The 13,633-nt window shown below is 48.1% G+C and overlaps 1 protein-coding gene and 2 non-coding genes across 3 annotated transcripts in view; all 3 read right to left on the bottom strand.

Moving 5' to 3' along the window:
- LOC120375921 (zinc finger protein 850-like) overlaps nt 1-13,633 on the bottom strand; it is a gene marked incomplete at both ends in the record, with an annotated part of 362,646 nt that overhangs the window by 192,905 nt on the left and 156,108 nt on the right. The gene's annotated exons all lie outside the window — the stretch shown is intronic.
- TRNAK-CUU lies at nt 8,683-8,755 on the bottom strand. The gene has a single exon. It is a non-coding gene; the product is annotated as a tRNA-Lys (tRNA).
- TRNAR-CCU lies at nt 12,921-12,993 on the bottom strand. Its single transcript has one exon. It is a non-coding gene; the product is annotated as a tRNA-Arg (tRNA).

The raw sequence follows: 13,633 nt of genomic DNA on the forward strand, positions 1-13,633 counted from the left end.
AAAAGAAAGAATAAAAAATCACCGTCTGTTTGTGTAATGGCCTTCTCTTACTGTGACAGTCTGAGGCCTGGTTCTTTGGCTAAGCAGCAAAGGCAGCCATAAGGTGGGAAGTGTATGGTCACATCCTCACATTCCCAACAAGTCACATTGAAATAAGGTGCGATTGGGCTGTTAGGAATACAATCCTGTCCTGATATTCCATCACCTCCAGAGAAAGGGAAACTTAGTTTGGTAGCATCCTGTCTGGCAAGAACTCACTTATCAATAGACGTAGCTGGAAAACCCTATGTCTGTATAGATGTAGTTGTGAAATCCTCCCTTCTGTATTGTTTTGTATGTTTATTTGCATGGTCTCTGTCTGGTTCTGTGATTGTTTCTGTCTGCTGTATAATTAATTTTGTTGGGTGTAAACCAATGAAGGTGGTGGAATATAATTGGTTAAATAACCATGTTACAGTATGTTAGGATTGGTTAGTTACATTTCAGTAAAATGATTGGTTAAGGAATAGCTAAGCAGAACTCAGGTTTTACTATATAGTCTGCAGTCAATCAGGAAGGCTGGGGGGGGTGGGAAATGGGAACAGGGACTGGGGATGGGTGAATTGGGATCATGTTTTGCTACAGGGGTAATGGGAACTGGGATGGGAACAGAAACAGGGACACAGACAAGGCTCTGTGGTATCAGAGCTGGGAAGGGGGACACTAAGGAAGGAAACTGGAATCATGCTTGCTGGACGTTCACCCCAATAAACATCGAATTGTTTGCGCCTTTGGACTTCGGGTATTGTTGCTCTCTGTTCATGCGAGAAGGACCAGGGAAGTGAGAGGGTGACGGAATAAGCCCTCTAACCCTGTCATCTGTTGCTCTAGGCTCCATTGACATCCCACTCCTGACACAATCACTGTCTTCTATCTGACGAAATAGCCTAATTTCAACCTCTCCTGTAACATTACACCACCAACTATTCAGCATTTGTATGAGAGAAGTTGGAGGGAATTCAAACATCTTCAAATGGCAAAACTTTCCCCCCGGCCTGGTCAGTGAATCCTATGGTGAGAAACTTTCTGTGCATTTCAGTTTCTTGTATTGTTGGATGGGGCCTGAGGTGCTGGAAGGGAAATGTCCATGGAAAACTTGGACATCACTGTTGTCCGGAAAAAGGCAGGTGTTAGACACAATCGCTTCTCGTATTCCCGTGAATTCCGAGTCTAGCTGAAGAATTTCTGTCTATCCTAGAGAGAATCATTCTGTTGTAAATACAAATGAAATGAGATCTTCAGGTCGAGTCAGCGCCTTTTAAAAATATTTACTGAGAAAAAAGCGATTCTTTGCCTTGTTGATAAGGACAAGAAGCCCTCTTTTCCTTTCAATTTCAAATGTGAAATGAATGGAAATTTTCATTGAAAAACTTCTGGTTTTTAGGGGAAATTGAACCCAGGCCATGGCTGTTAAAACACCAGAACCTACTGCTTAAAGGACCAGGGAGGGCTGTTTTTTTCTGACACCCAGTGTTGTTTTACTCAGCCTCCTACTTCACCAATGTCAGACTTTGAGTGCAGTTAAGCTCTGGAATAGGCTCACAAAGGCATCTGTGGTGTCTCTGTCCTCAGAGGTTTTTAAGAACAGGTTGAACAACCCTCTGTCGAGGATACTCTGCATATACCTGTGTTTTTCAGATGTGAGCCTGACTAGTTCAGTTGGCAAAGCCTCAGGCTTTTAATCTGAGGGTTCAAGTTCCTGGTCAGGTGAAAAACTTCTCACTGTGATTATAAAAAATCTGTCTCTCTGGAGTCTTGTTCAGTGTTACTCTTTCTCTCCAGGATTTTGCCTTTCCTAAGAAGGGCCTTTCTGTGGGGGGGGGGATTGAAGGAGCAACTCCTTGACATCTCCTCTGTCCTTGCAAGCTGGAGGAATAAAGTCCTCTGGGCATATAGCATGTTCCTCCCCTGCAGACACAAACACACAGAATATTCATAAGGAATTAGAATCCACCACATTCCTTGGGAGTTTGTTCCTGTCGTGAATCATCCTCGCTGTTGAATATTTGTGCCTTAGCTGTAATATGAATTTGTCTCTTTTCACCTTCCAGCCATTGGGTCTTGCTATGCCTTTCTCTGCTCGATTAAAGAGCCCTTTCATACCCAATCTTTTCTCTCCATTAAGGCCTTTCAACACTTCAGTGAAATCACCTTTCAATCTTCTTTTGATAAGCTAAACAGGTTGAGCTCATTCAATAGCAAAGAGCCACCAAATGTTCTGAGGGCTGGAGAAAAATGTCTTCTAGGGAAAGTGATGGATTCTCCATCTCTTGATATCATTTAATGAAGACTAGATGCCTTTCTGGAATGTATTTGCCCAAAAGTAGCTATTGTGTCATACAGGAAGCCTGTGATATGCAGGGGGTCAAATAAGATGCTCTAGTGGTCTCTTCTGGCCATAAAATCGACTAATTTCTGAAAAACTGAGTGTAGCATTGGGAGCAGCGTCTGATGTTTTCCTGTCTAGCCGGCTTGCTGCCTAGAACGAACACTCCTTGAGTGGGGTGATCCACAGGGAGTAGCTCAAACCTCCAAAGTGCCTGGCCAGGGGCAGGACATTGGCACAGCAAGGGAGGGGTGTGGCAGTGACATCACAAAGGCTTTTTGCAGGACCTCAGACTATTGGTCAAAGGTGGTGGGGAGGTGGTGACCTCACAGAGAGATGCTGACATCAGCCAGGCAGGACAGGGGCGAGGGGCCAGGGAAACCTCAGAGACCCCTGTGGTTTTGCTTCAGCAAGTCTCCTTCTCCAGGTCTCTCTTTGAGGACTGAGAGAGTATTCGGGTTCAGGCACGTGAGCGCCAGGAGGAACCTCTTTTGAGTTTTCTCCTTCCCTTTTAGTGATTTTACTAGAAAACAGAAGTCCCTGTTTAGAAGGTAAGAGCCTCCTCGAGGGAAGGGGTGTCCTGGGGGTGTCACAGTTCAGATGCCAGTGGCCCCCCTACACTGTCAGGAAGTTCCCACCACCCTGCTCTGTGTTCGCAGGGCAGGAGAGAGCAGCATCCACGGCGGTGATTTACTCCTGGCTGCCGGAGCAGAGCAGCACGCTCAGCTTTCAGAACTTCCCAGAGCAATGAAAGGGGAGGGGCCTGTGGCTCTGTAACAGGAATGCAGGGCAGGCGAGTTCACAGCAGGCATTGTGGGATACTGGAGAAGGCGAGTTGTGGTGGTATAATGAACAGCAGAATTTAGTCTGTTACTTTCAGTTTGCTGCAAAAAGCTCTAGACCTCTCATCGAAGTCATTTTATTTTGTCAGCAAAACAGGGCAGTTTTGTCGCCAGACGTGGCATTGCAGTGTGTGCACCAGCCACAAGCTGCCAACCGAGAGAGCGTTGTGTGTTTTTCACACACCTGAGCAATATAATTCTGCCGAAACACCTTTGTAGTGCAGACCTGGCCAAAGATTCACTCACACACAACTTGTAAGGGAAATGTCACCTGCTCCTCTGCTTTGGAGAATCCAAAGACAAGCAAAGCTTGTCAGGCCCTGGTAGCAATGGCAGAGAGTCAAGTGTGGGCAGACACTGTGTTTTAGTCTCTTACAGGTGCCATGGCTTAGCTGGCTAAAGCACCTGTTTCATAAATAGTAGATCCTGGGTTCAACTCCCAGTGGTGCCTGGTTGTTGGGGCACCTGCTATTGGCTACTGTCAGAAGACAAGATTCAGCGCTAGATGGGCCTTTGGTCTAGCCCAGTGTGGTTTTTCTTATGGTTTAAATAACACTCACAGGCACTGATAACAGAGTTACTGAGCATTTGGGAGTTAAGAGCGGGTAGGTCAGTGGTACAGTCCCCACACAGATGACACCCTCCCTCTGGGACAGGGGCAGGTCTGAGCTCTCACCCAAATGCTCATTGTGGCTGCTAGAATCTGTGGGCAGCTCATTTAGTTTACGCCAAAGGTTGAGTCCTGCTTTGTGCACCGTGTGTGAGAATGAAAATCCTAAACCGCCCTTTGAAATAACGAATGCAGCAGGACGTGTTATTGTCCCTGCCCCCAAGCAGACAGACCAATGGAGAAATGCCATCGAGTCCAAGGTAATACTTCCCTGCCATTTTACCTTTTTTGCTTGCTAAACTCCTTCTTATCTGCCCAGCCCAGGCTGTCCTCTGCCTCAGCTGCTGCTCCCGGCCTGCTCTAGAGTCAAACGCGCAGGGCCCCCAGGGGAACAGAGGCTGGGACAGGGCAGCAGCCTGGGCTGGGCTGGGAAGTTGCTGGGAGTTCTCGTTCCCTGACAACTGGCCTGGCTCCCTTCTCAACAGCAAACAAATCAATACCACGTCCCCTCCCCAGAAAAACCAGCCTGGAGCCAAGGGCAGCAGGGGATGATTCCCTCCAGTTCCCACCGAGGCAGGAGAGAACCCAGGGTGTTTCTAGCAGAGCTTATGGAACTGACATGGGGAAACCAGCCTTTAATAACAGGCAGTTCCAGTTGAAGCTCAGTGTTTTTAACAATTTCTACAACATTAAATAACCCTTCAATCCTAGTGTCACCATCCATAAAATTGCTTCAGCCTTACAGGTTCCCAAGTGCACAACTAAACATCTCTTCAAATCCAAGGGAGTGGAGATCAGTCAGTGTTCAGAGTCATCCCACATAAAAGAACCATGTTGTGGTACATACTGGCCCCATCATGTGGCTATCGCCTTTCCCTCCTCTCTGTTAAAAGTTTTGGTATTTTGCACAGAAACTTTCTTCCCTCAGGAGAGACCTGGGATCCAGGGCTACCAGCCAGACAAATACCTTTAAGAGGAGGCGTAACCTTTCAAAAAATGATCTCCCTTCTTCAATTCAGTGACAGCCTGAAATGCTACTTATCCCAGCAGAGCTGGAGGATTGAAAGCAGCTACATCAAACCCCTGTGTAGCTCGCAGGAATGAACACAAATGCTCCCTTGTATCTGAAGTGATGTTTAGTTTTACCCTTTGTTAACTAGAAGACTAAAGGGAAAGGCAGTGGTGGTGTCACATATAAAGAGTGATACACGAAACAATCGTCATAGTTATGACTATAGTGACTGCAAAATCTTTCTATATTCTCCTTAATATCATCAGTGTATTATTTTCTCTGGCATCTAGACATTAACTAGACCTTGACCAAGAAATTTGGATCTTGATAAAATAATCAACTATCCCTCGTTAAGATAATGGACTTGACACCCACTCGGGTGTCTCCATGCAGGTTCAAGTACTAACAACAGTGGCTGCCTTTTAGCCATAGCTTTTAATCAGGGCAATAAATTGATACAAATTCCTGTTAAATAATTTCTCAGCCAGAGTCCTTCACCCACATTCCTTAGGGCACTGGGCCACATGTGGACGTTTCATTTCCCGTCTCAATTTCAAACAGAGACACAATTTCATTTGCAGAGATCCATGAACAGCAAAACCTCCCTGTGTCTCTGGTCTGAGCCAGGGCATTTGATTCCAGTGAACCCTTCTCTCCTGCAATGGCAATGGTCAGACAGAGGGGACGTGGCCACCTGCATCCCTGCCAGGGAGATATTGGCTCAGCTCTTTCTTTCTGCTGCTGTTGTTAGTCCATGAAACATCAGGGATGGAATGCAAGGCTGAGCTCACGCACCAGCCCCCTGAAACATTTCAGTGCCCCAGAGAGATCCTGACCCCTGGTATTGGAATGATAGGGTGGAGATTCGAATAGGAAAGGGACTGTCTGAATTGTCAGTGTGGGGAATGAACAACAACCTATAGCAATGTTGTTAGCCACAAACACACTAATCATGCTACAGCTGGAAGGGAAATGGGCAAGAACTCTTGCTGTTCAGCCATGGACACACTTACACTAATGTACAACCGTGAGTGTGCTGGGGGAGCTGATCTGAGCAATTTGAAGTGACAATTTTGTGAGAACAGAATCATGGTGTAGTGCAGCAGCTGTACAACAAGTAGTTGTGGCTGAGTGGAGTAGACAGTTGCTTCAGTGAGGAGAGGGGGTTTTCCATTCCTGTGATAGCTGCATTGGCAGAACAATCTTTCCTTTCATTTAGCACTATCTAACCACGGCTTAGGTCAGTTTAATTATACTGGTTCTGGGGTTTTTCACACCCTGAAAGACGTACTTGTTAGAGGGTTTATCCCATCACCCTCCCACTCCCTGGTCCTTCTCACGTGACCAGAGAGCAGCAATACACGAAGCTCAAAGGTGCAAACAATTTAATGTTTATTGGGGTAAACTTCCAGTAATCAATGATTCCAATTTCCTTCCTCAGTATCCCCCTTCCCAGCTCTGACACCACAGAAGCTTGCCTATGTCCCTGTTCCCATTCCCTCTTCCTATTCCCTCCCTTAGCAAAACATAATTCTAATTCTCCTACCCCCTTTCTCATTCTCATTCCCATTCCCATTCCCCCCCTTACTTCCTGACTGACTGCAGACTATATAGTAAAACTTGAGTTCTGCTTAGCTATACCCTAACCACTCATTTTACTGAAATGTAACTAACCAATCCTAACATACTGTAACATGATTATCTAACCAATTATACCCCACCACCTTAATTGGTTTACACCCAACAATTTAATTATACAGCAGATAGAAACAATCACAGAACCAGACAGAGATTATACAGACAAGCAATAGGAAAGTGGGGACTACAGTGATAGAACAACAAAGAAATGAGGATTTCACACCCCAGCTATTGACCAGTGAGTTGTTCCTAGACAGGATGCTATCCTGGTAGAGGTTGTGGGTGCTGGTTGCTTAACTTTCTGGCCCACGGGAATACGAGAAGCGATTGTGTCTAACACCTGCCTTTTTTTGGACAACAGTGATGTCCAAGTTTTCCATGGACATTTCCCTTCCAGCACCTCAGGCCCCATCCAACAATACAAGAAACTGAAATGCACAGAAAGTTTCTCACCATAGGCTTCACTGACCAGGCCGGGGGAAAAGTTTTGCCAGAACACTTGGTTATAATATCCCTCCCTGACCTTAAATGAAAAGCAAGGGGATAACTCTCAGAGCACATAACCACAGCTTATGAGTCTCACATTCTACACTGTCCATGTACCCTTCTCCCTCCCCCTCTATATTGACCAGCCAAGCCTGCTCCCCTCAAGCCAGGCCAAGACTCTTCTGGGTAAGGAGCTTGGAATTTACCCAGCTAGGGGCTCTACACACACCACTTTTGAAGATGTTTGAATTCCCTCCAACTTCTCTCATACAAATGCTAAATAGTTGGTGGTGTAATGTTACAGGAGAGGTTGAAATTAGGCTATTTCATCAGATAGAAGACAGTGATTGTGTCGGGAGTGGGATGTGAATGTGTACGTACATATGGAGCCTAGAGCAACAAATGACAGTGTTGGAGGGCTTATTCCTTCACCCTCTCATTTCCCTGGTCCTTCTCGCATGAACAGAGAGCAACAATACCCGAAGTCCAAAGGCGCAAACAATTCAATGTTTATTGGGGTGAACGTCCAGCAAGCATGATTCCAATTTCCTTCCTCAGTGTCCCCCTTCCCAGCTCTGACACCACAGAGCCTTGCCTGTGTCCCTGTTTCTGTTCCTATCCCCTGTTCCCATTTCCCCCTATAGCCAAACATGATCCCAATTCCCCCATCCCCAGTCCCTGGTCCCATTCCCCCCCCCCCCGCACCTTCCTGATTGACTGCAGACTATATAGTAAAACCTGAGTTTTGCTTAGCTATTCCTTAACCAATCATTTTACTGAAATGTAACTAATCAATCCTAATATACTGTAACGTGATTATCTAACCAATTATATTCCACCACCTTCATTGGTTTACACGCAACAAAATGAATTATACAGCAGACAGAAACAATCACAGAACCAGACAGAGACCATGCAAATAAACATACAAAACAATACAGAAGGGAGGATTTCACAACTACATCTATACAGACATAAGGGTTTTCCAGCTGTGTCTATTGATAAGTGAGTTCTTGCCAGACAGGATGCTACCAAACTAAGTTTTCCTTTCTCTGGAGGTGATAGGAATATCAGGACAGGATTGTATTCCTAACAGCCCAATCGCACCTTATTTCAATGTGACTAGTTGGGAATGTGAGGATGTGACCATACACTTCCCAGCTCATGGCTGCCTTTGCTGCTTAGCCGAAGAACCAGGCCTCAGACTGTCACAGTAAGAGAAGGCCATTACACAGACAGACAGTGATTTTTTATTCTTTCTTTTATATCTTTATAACTAGCTAAGTGATAAAAATACACCTAAATTCTTAAAGTACAGGCCTTTGCAGACTGGCCTGAATATCTGTATCCTAACAGTCCTCGAGGTCAGGCAACCTCTGGGTAAGGGGGTGGGGACTCAGATCCTTCCGCTGGCCAATTCCACCAGGGTCGTTCCCCACAATAGCCAGACCAGATGCCCCCTGTACACTTGCCCTCTGTTGTCATTGCTTCTCTCTCTCTCTTCCCCCTGTCTCTGCTGCCCCCCCTCTGGGCTTTCTCAGCACCTGGCCCCACAGCGCTTCCTGCCAGCCAGAGACTGTGTGTTTTAGGCCTGCTCCTGTGGATGTGGCCTATTTCCTGATTGCTAAGGAAAGGAACCTTTTCAGGAAATGGCCACAGCTTCTGGGAATCCGCATGTGGCTGTGAACAGAGTTTGGCTCCTGGCACACAAGGCAACTTAAAAGCTGAGCGCCCAGACAGGGGCTTGAACCCTGGACCCTCAGATTAAGAGCCTGATGCTCTACCGACTGAGCTACCTGGGCTTGTTGGAAAACATATTCATTGCTCACCACAAGAGTGAGCAGGCAGGCAAAAGAGAGGCAAAAAAAGTCCCTCCTCTTTTTCTGCACAGCCACTGCCTGTCAGCAGGATTCCTCCTCCTCCTCAGTGCGACTAAATCTCCGCACCTAGACAGCCGCTCTGTCCGCTGCACCCCAATCCCCCATGCCTGAGCCTCCCTGCCAAAGCCCTGCACCTGGCTCCAGAGAATTAAGTCTCACGTGTCGCTGGGAACTCGGATTCTTGTGCCCAGAGCGTCTCAGCCCCCTCAGTAGATGACCTGAGAAACACAGTGTCCGGCTTTTCCAAAGAAGAGCTTAGACCCCCCTCATCATGTGGCCTAAAGGATAAGGCATCTCCCAGTGGATCAGATGATTCAGGATTTGAGTCCCCTCATGGTTGTGCTCACTTTGTGCTGCAAGTCCTGCTCCCTTCAGGTCTGGAACCTCTTCTTGGTCACTCAGGCCAATGCTCTGGCTTCAGCTAGAGCCCCAGGAAAGAGTTGTGGGGTGGGCGTCACAAAGGCTGGGGCATGAGTCCCAGGTGCTTCCAGTCTCGGCTTTGCCATTCCTGATTTGCCAAAAAAATGGGCAGCTCTACTTCCAAAGTGAGCACCTTGAGTGGGAACGGTCAGACGCCCCATCAGGGGGCTTGGCCCTGCTTTCCTACCTTCTTCTGATGTTGGCCACAGAGCATCAGCAGCCGCCCTGCATGCTGGCCTGAGGGTGGCCTTCAGTGGGTGTTCGGCATGGCAGGAGCAGCCTGGCCAGGTGTTTTTGTGGCTGTCTGCTGGCCACGCATAGGTATGGTCCTGCCCTCCTCTTGCCCCACCTTCCATTGCTCTGTGGCTTTTAAACCTTCCCTTGGAGCTGTCAGCACCAGGTGCCTCTGCTCCAGGTGCCCGGAGGAGGAGAGGTGCTGGGCTCCCGCCTGGGACTCTTCCTCCATCCTGCCCAGCCCTGACTATGAAGTCTGGCCCTGGCCCTCCTTCCTTCAAGTGCCAGGTGGGCAAGAGGAAAAGCACAGAGGCAAGTGCCAAACTTGCGAGCAGCAGGTGAAGCCCTGAGAATCCCAACCCTCAGGTGTCAGTAGCCAGTTCTAGAGCCCTAACCCACTGCAGCCGTCCCACCCAGAGGCCTGAGTCACCAAACAGGATGGGAAAAACTTGTTCTTGTACAACAGGACAGAGAAGTTGAGCACTGTGAGCTCCAGGGCTTTACCACAAGCTAACACAAGGTCCCACTGAGATTTGAACTCAGATTGCAGGATTCAAAGTCCTGAGTGTTGCCCATTACACCATGGGATCAGCTCATGTTGCCTTCTCTGCACATTTGTGACTCTCTTGGGGCTGGCTTGTGTTAAGGCCTGTTGGCCCCTTACTAAAACTTAGTGGGGGGGTATTGGTTGGCTAGTTCCCAGTCCCAGTAGAAGGGGGAAGGGCCAATGGGAAATCAGGACCCTGAGACTGACAGTCCCCAGGGGCAATGGGGAGACGCCAAAGCTCCAAGTTAGCCGCACTGACAGGCCAGGCAGTGTAATGAGGGAGTCACCAGGCCAGGGGATCCCATCCTCCGTGGGAGCTGGAACTGCCTGGGTCAGAGTGGGGCAGAGCTAAGGAGAGAGCAGGAGCCCGAGAAGAGCTGGGGAACAGAGCTGTGCAGGTGTAGTGCCAGAAACTGCTCCCTGTAGGACTTTGCTACCTGCAGCAGTTACTGAGACCTGAGGTTGTTCTTATTTGCTGACTTGTCCTAATTGGCTAAAACTTGACAGTGGTGGGGGATGGAAGCATAAAGGCTTCATCCTCCAAACGACCCTGCCTCGTGTCCATATGTATCTATTACCTCTTAATACCGAATTGTAAAAAATAGAGTGAGGTCATTTAAACGTCATTTATTTTGCAGCTTCATTCACTGTGCTAACAATGTAGCATCCTGACACCGATACTTCTGCCCCTGTGACCTGTGGGTTGGATTCATTATAGTGGGACGTGGAACGTGTGAACGATAATTTAAACTCTGCAAAGAATCCTGTGGCACCTTATAGACTAATGGACGTTTTGCAGCATGAGCTTTCGTGGGTGAATACACATTTCTTCTTGCATCCGAAGAAGTGGGTATTCACCCACGAAAGCTCATGCTGCAAAACGTCCGTTAGTCTATAAGGTGCCACAGGATTCTTTGCTGCTTTTACAGATCCAGACTAACATGGCTACCCCTCTGATAATTTAAACTCTTAATTTCCCTAGGGTTTCCCTTCAATATATTTCTGTGCTGGTATGATTTCTGACCATTGCACGTCTATTGTATTTATTACAATAGCACAAGTAAGTCACACAAGTGACATAGTCTAGGGCAGGAGTCGGCAACCTTTCAGAAGTGGGGTGCCGAGTCTTCATTTATTCACTCTAATCTAAGGTTTTGCGTGCCAGTCATACATTTTAACATTTTTAGAAGGTCTCTTTCTATAAGTCTATAATATATAACTAAACTATTGTTGTATGTAAAGTAAATAAGGTTTTTAAAATGTTTAAGAAGCTTAATTTAAAATTAAAGTAAAATACAGAGTCCTCCAGACTGGTGGCCAGGACCTGGGCAGTGTGAGTGCCACTGAAAATCAGCTGACATGCCACCTTCGGCACGCGTGCCATAGATTGCCTACCTCTGGTCTAGGGGCTTGGCTACATTGGAAGTTAGAGCTCATTAAAGCAGCCCCGGGTGCCCTAACTCCTGAGGTGTCCACACTCGCAAGGCACATGGAGCGCCTGGGCTCTGCAGCTGGTGCGCTCCTGGTAATCCACCTCCATGAGAAGCATAAAGCTCGCTGTGCCTTGGCTGAAACGCCCAGGCGTCAGGATGGATGACGTGTTGTGTTACTGCACTGTGATTGGCCTCAGGAAACATCCCATAATCCCCTGAAGTCAAGTGCCCACTCTGGTCGTTGTTTTGAAATCGGCTGCAGGCATGCGGATATCCCCTTTCAAAGCTCCGTTTCTGACAGCCGGCTGCTTATCTGCTCCGGGACAAAGCAACCATTAGTGTGGAATGCTGCTGTTGTGAGTGTGTATGGGAGTGGTGGGGTCTGCTGCTGTCTAAACACACAAGACAGCATGCTGACACACTCTCAGCCCCCCAAACACACTGTCGCTCCCCCCATGTACACACAACACACTCCCTGTCACAATCCATCCCCGCTCCCCATTTGAAAAGCACATTGCAGCCACTTGCACACTGAGATAGCTACCACAGTGCAATGCCAGAGCTGCTAATGTGGCCACTCCAGTGCGCTTGCAGCTGTCAGTGTGAACACACGGCAGCGGTTTCCCTGCTGTGGTTTAACTCCCAGTGCTCTACATCTGCAAGTGTAGCCAAGCCCTAAATTTGCCAGACCAACCGAATTCAGTAACTGCCCTCCACCACCATGTGCAGTGAGTAGGGGCACAGTGAAGCACACACCACACTTGCTGGCTCAGCCTTGTACATGGTGGGGTGGCCACCTCCCCGTGGATGAGACCTGGTCCCACCATCTACATGGAGCTCCAGTCTGCCCTGCTGCCATCCCTGTCTGTGTTGTCTTCTCTAGCAGTTGACTGGAAGGTGAGCACTGGCCGCATGCCATATAGCCGCGTTGTCTCGAAGGGTGAAAGCAGGAAGAATGGTGCCTTCATAGCCCACCCAATATTCCATAACTTAGTTAAGGAAAATATTTCTCAATGAACTCTCAGTAAAAGATCAGAAGCAGCCAGTGTCCGCATCAGTCTACGAGCATTGGTATTTTCTTGAAATTTGTCAGACCAACCTAACTAACACCTAACACACATTTGAAGTTCTTCTTTTCAGACTGTTGCTCATTCTCAGGTTCTGCTTTGTCTCCAGGCAGATCCATTCTCTTTCAGGACGGCCTTGCTCTTTCTGTCTGTTTCACTCACTGAGGTGTCGGAGTAAACACACCCCTTCCTTCTATTCTCAGACAAACACTAGTATTAAGTGTTTGCTACTGATGGGTCTAGAAAGCATTTGTCAAGTGGAAGATGCCATTTCTTGGGGGGGATTGCTCCCAAGATCCAATACTTTGGGTTCAAACGTCTCCCAGCTTCCTTGGGGAAAATAACACCAAGGCTTCTTTGCAATATACAAGAAGGAAGGAGCTTTTCACCCCAGATGGGACTTGAACCTACAATCTCTGGCTTAGGAAGCCAATGCCTTATCCATTAGGCCACTGGGGCCCTGAAAAGCAGTTGAAAGCGGGATGGAAATTCCCTCTAATGATTGCACATTCCTCACATTCATTCAGAAGCCAAATACCCCATTTAATGGCCTTACAGAAACGTCTGCATCCCCTGGCAGCGAGGCTACTGGGCAGGTCGCTGACAGAGCTGAGCACCACCTTTCTGCCAGCCATCTTTAGAGAAGAACCCCACCCTAGAGTCACCCCTGCCTCCGTCAGCACCTCCACGTCTGTGGCTCTGAGTGGCAGTAGGATGATTAGGGGGTGAATCCGGGGCTGGAAGGGGGGTAAGGTCGGCCTGTAAGGAGTAACCAGGGGGGGCAGACCCAGGAGGAGGCTGTGGGCTGCTGGTTGGTTTTGGGATCTGAGCTCTAGATCAAAGCTGCACAGTGACCTGACACCCAGGGTTATAGGGCCGACATAGTGACCCCCTTACTGGCCTCGGTGACCCCCAAACCCTTGTTACTAAGGGCATTGAGGAGTCTCTGTCCCTTAATAACTTCTGGGAGCTCCCCAGCAGGCTGCGGGCATCAGCCGCCTCCTGCCTCACAGGTTAGACTCTTGGTGCTGTGCCAGCCACCCCCTCGCTTGCAGGCCCAGTGTAAGAAGCAGGAGGCCCGGTGCTGGCAGAAGAGGGC

This window comes from Mauremys reevesii, linkage group 12 (assembly GCF_016161935.1).
Source record: "Mauremys reevesii isolate NIE-2019 linkage group 12, ASM1616193v1, whole genome shotgun sequence".
Lineage (NCBI taxonomy): Eukaryota > Metazoa > Chordata > Testudines > Geoemydidae > Mauremys > Mauremys reevesii.